Source organism: Oryctolagus cuniculus, chromosome 16 (genome assembly GCF_964237555.1).
Source record: "Oryctolagus cuniculus chromosome 16, mOryCun1.1, whole genome shotgun sequence".
Classification (NCBI taxonomy): domain Eukaryota; kingdom Metazoa; phylum Chordata; class Mammalia; order Lagomorpha; family Leporidae; genus Oryctolagus; species Oryctolagus cuniculus.
In genome coordinates, this window is record NC_091447.1 from 14,095,299 (window position 1) to 14,100,130 (window position 4,832).

Sequence of the window (4,832 nt, forward strand, 5' to 3'; positions counted from 1 at the left end):
CCTCTCTCTCTCTCTCTCTCTCTCTGCCTCTCCTTCTCTCTCTATGTAACTCTGCCTTTAAAAAAAATTACATTTACTCAGCTTCCGCAGTGCAGCCGCCACCCAGCCCGCCAGCTTCCCGGACCATGGCCCATCTGGAGTGCACTTTCATTGCCATCAAGCTGGACGGCGTGCGGCGCGGCCTGGTGGGAGAAATCATCAAGGGCTTTGAGCAGAAGGGATTCTGCCTGGTGGCCATGAAGTTTCTTCTGGCCTCCAAGGAGCACCTGAAGCAACACTACATCGACCTGAAAGACCACCCGTTCTTCCCGGGGCTGATGAAGTACATGAACTCGGGGCCGGTCGTGACCATGGTCTGGGAGGGGCTGAACGTGGTGAAGACCGGTCGAGTGATGCACGGGGAGACTGACCCTGCGGACTCCAAGCCAGGCACCATCCACGGGGACTTTTGCATCCAGGTTGGCAGGAACATCACTCATGGCAGCGACTCAGTGAAAAGTGCTGAAAAAGAAATAAGCCTGTGGTTCCAGCCTGAAGAACTGGTCGACTACAAGTCTTGTGCTCACGACTGGGTCTGTGAGTGAGAGGCGGCCAGGCAGCTGGAGGAGCTCCTGACACAGCCCTGCGTGGCAGACTCGGAAGCCTGTTTACCAATAAAGCCTTTGGGAACTGGGGAAAAAAATTACATTTAGGGAACAGTGTTGTGGCTTGGTGGGCAGAGCTGCTACCTGCAATGACGACATTCCATTTGGGGAGCATTTTGTGTCCCAGCTGCTCCACTTCTGATCCATCCCCCTGCTAATGCACCTGGGAAAGCAGCAGCAGATGGCCCAAGTGCTTAGGTCCCCGCACCCATGTGGGAGACCCAGATGAAGCTCCTGGCTCTTGGCTTCCACCTGGCCTAAGCCTGGCCATTGCAACTATCTGGGGGAGTGAACCAGGGGATGGAAGGTCTTTCTTTGTCTCTCTTCTCTCTCCATAACTCTTTCAAATAAATGGATAAATAAATCATTGAAAGAAAAAAAGAACTACATTTAGTAGCTTCTCCCTATTTGTCAAACTCATGACTTTAACAGTAGTTGTTTGTTTGGAGGCAGCTCTTGGGTAACAATGCACACCCATGGATATTTTTTTTTTTGACAGGTAGATTTTAAACTGTGTGTGTGTGTGTGTGTGTGTGTGTGAGAGAGAGAGAGAGAGAGAGAGAGAGAGAGAGAGAGAGAGAGAGAAAGGTCTTCCTTCTGTTTATTCATTCCCCAAATGGCTGCTACGGCCAGCGCTGCGCCAATCTGAAGCCAGGAGCCAGGTGCTTCCTCCTGGTCTCCAATGCGGGTGCAGGGCCCAAGCCCTTGGGCCATCCTCCACTGCCCTCCCGGCCACAGCAGAGAGCTGGACTGGAAGAGGAGCAACCAGGACTAGAACCTGGTGCCCACATGGGATACTGGCACCGCAGGTGGAGGATTAACCAAGTGAGCCATGGTGCTGGCCCTGCCCATGGATTATTTTTTTTTTTAAAGATTTATTTATTTGAAAGGCAGAGTTACAGAGACAGAGATTTTTCATCTGCTGGTTCACTCCTCAAATGACCTCAATGGCCAGAGCTGGGCTGCTCAGAAGCCAGGAGCTTCTTCCAGGACTCCCACGTGGGCACAGGGGCCCAAGAACTTGGGCCATCTTTCACTGCTTTCTCAGGTACATTAGCAGGGAGCTGGATTGGAAGTAGAGCAGCCGGGACTGGAACTGGCACCTGTATGGGATGCCAGCGTTGCAGGCGGCAGTTTTACCCACTATTTTTTTTGAAGATTTATTTTATTTATTTGAAAGACAGAGTTACAGAGAGAGAGAAAGAAAGAGAAAGAGAGAGAGAGAGAGAGGGAGAGAGAGGGAGAGAGAGTTCTTCCATCCACTGGTTCACTCCCCAGATGGCCACAATGGCCAGAGCCGCGCTGATCCGAAGACGGGAGTCAGAAGCTTCCTCCAGGTCTCCTATGTGGGTGCAGGGGCCCAAGGACTTGGGCCATCTTCTACTGCTTTCCCAGGTCATAGCAGAGAGCTGGATCAGAAGAGGAGCAGTTGGGACTCAAACCAGCACCCATATGAGATGCCGGCACTTCAGGCCAGGGCTTTAACCCACTGTGCCGCAGTATGGGCCCCAGCTTTACCCACTTTTTCCAAGTCAACAGTCGAGTAACATTTCATACCTAGGACTTCTGCTCACTGTCTCAGGAAGAGAAATCTATGAAAAGTGAGATCAGGCAGAGGGAGAACCAGAACACACTGCTCCCATGCAGAGCCAGAGTCAGGCAGCCTCCAAAGCACCCACCAGATCCCCCATGGGAAAACCAGTGTGGAAATATGAAAGAGGCACCCAGCACAGAGAATGCTGATGCTGGTGGCCAGGCGATGGGAGAGGGTAGGAGGCAGGGGGAGCTGGTCTCCTGGGCCTTGAAGGCCACAGCTGTGGGACTCGGGGTTTGCATCTAAGCCGCTGGGAGGTTTGAGCAACAGGCTGTGACCAACAAGATGAGGTGGTAGGGGCCACCTGCCGCTCAGAATGGACGAAGCGGGCGCGGCGGTTCCAGAGCGCTCTGTGGGCGTCTGCGACTGGCTCAGGTGCCTTCCCAAGAGCTCACGTGACACAGCGGTGTCCCAGGGTGTTTAGCCAGATCTGGGTCCCAAATCCGCGCTGACAATGGCCTCCCAGGAGGGGAAGTCTGCGGGACCTGCCCCTCACCCTACCGGGGCGGAGGCCAGAGCCCAGGCCTCCCTGGCAGCTTGCAGCAGGCGGGAGGTAGCGCGCCAGGTATGCGCGGGGCGGGGCAGGCAGGGACCCGAAGGCCGGTGCCAGGTGGGGCTCAGCAGGGCGGCTGATGTCACCTCTATACCTGGGTCTCCAGGTGTCCCGCGCATTCCGATGCACAAACCCTAAGTACGCTGGGTGGCCTGGCGAGCGGCTGGCGGGGGCAGGTGCTCACGGCATGTCCCTCCTCGGTGCTCTCGTACCCGGCCTGTGGTTGCCTCGCAGCGGCCTCTCGCTCTCACCACAGTGACGCCAGCCGAGGCCACAGTCCCAGAGCCGCGCAGTCCTGACGGCTGCTCCACGGGGGTCTGCATGCAGCAAGTGCTCCTTGGAGGGAGCCCTCCGGCTGGGGCCGGCTGGCGAGACGGGGTGGGGGTGGGGGGGCTGAGGTCTTTCAGGAATCAGAGACCCAGTATCCCCCAGCGGCCGTCGGGAGTTTGGAGTTTCCCATCAGAATTAACCAAGCCCCTCCTTCCCCGCCAAGAAAGGGAGGGAGGCGACCCTGCAGGCTTTAAAAGAGGCGCCTGTCTCCAGGATACTTCCTGCACCTCCAGTTTCGCACGCCTAGGTGCCACGCTGCGGTCCGCCCATCCCCGCGCCCATGCCGGTCCCTGCTTGGGGAACACGACCTGGCAGGAGTGAGGGTGCCCCCGGGCGGAGAGGCTGGAAGGCGAGGGGGTCGAGGAGCCACGCACACCTTTGCCCACAGCGCCCCCTGGGGGCACTCCCTGGAGGCACAGGGCTAGATTCTAGCGCTCCCTGGCTTAGAATACATCTGGGGGATTCTGAGATAAACCACTGAGCGCCCTCACTGGGTGCCGCTCGCATTGTCAGCTGCACAGGATCCGGGGCCTCCTGTGTTATTCCTGGGTACCCCAGGGCCTGGCACAGGCAGCTGCTGCATACACATTCATTCAACGAAGGATTTGCAAAGTGGGGAGCTCACTGCGTGCCCGGCACTGTCCAAAATCTTGACACACTTAAAACCTTGGAGTTGAGGTTTTCAAGTAGGAAAAGCCAGGTGCCCCCACACCTTTCAGTAAGCGCTGAGGCTGGGTCAGACCCCGGCAGCCTGGCTCCTGAGCCCTGGGAGCTAACCAGTGCACCACACTGCCTCTCCGTGATAAATGAAGGAAATGAGTGAGTGCTGGTTTGGGCGAGTTCTCTGGGAAGAGATGAGACTTTTGAGCTGGAACAAGGATTAGTAATGAGAAGGAGCCTTTCTGATTGAGTTTTTGGGGGGTGGGGTACTGAGCATCAGCTTAGTACTTCTGGAAGTTGCCCAGGTGACTCTGATGTGCAGATAAAACTAAGGACCCCCGGGGGTCTTGGGGGCAAGCTCAAGGTGTGTTTATGGACCTGCACCCCTGGGGACACGTTAGGAATGTGAGTGCTCCAGCCTCACCCCAGGCCCAGGTTCCCCGAAAACCTGGGTGAGCTGGGTGCTCAGGTCAGTGTGAAAACCGGTAAGGGGCCTCTGGAGTCACACGGCGGCTTGTGTCCCAGGCCCCATCTGGTCACTCCCTGGGCATGCCCCTGGGCGGGTTGGTCCAACCTCAAATGTCTTCACCTGTTGCAGAGTGTGCAGGGTGGCGGGGGCGGGGAGGTTATTGGTTAGATCACATTCTCCCAGTATTCACGCTGAGAAGTCCTAACTCCTCCCACAACTTCACCAAGTGCCCTTCCTTGGGAACAAGGTGACTGTACTGCAGGTGAGATGGATCCTACTGGAACAGGATAACACACAGCAGGGTTCCCAGCCCAGTGCCACAGGCACTGACCTTGTAACAGGCAGGCAGGCAGGCAGGCGGAGACAGAGGCCACAGAGAGATGCTGGCAGAAGACTGGCAGGAGGCTGCTCCAAGCCAGGGAACTCCGGGATGCCAGCAGAAAGGCCTGGAACAGATCCACGCGAGCACTACAGAGAGCGCACGGCCCTGCTCACACCTTCACGTCAGATTCCTAGTTCCCAGGACCAAGCAGCGTACGCCCTACCCAGGCTGTGCTCTCTAAGGCAGCCCAAGCAAGCTCA

At 56.9% G+C, this 4,832-nt stretch overlaps 1 pseudogene; it reads left to right on the top strand.

Moving 5' to 3' along the window:
- Positions 1 to 734, top strand: LOC100348832 (non-metastatic cells 2, protein (NM23B) expressed in pseudogene; annotated as a pseudogene).
- The last annotated feature ends 4,098 nt before the right edge of the window (positions 735 to 4,832 follow it).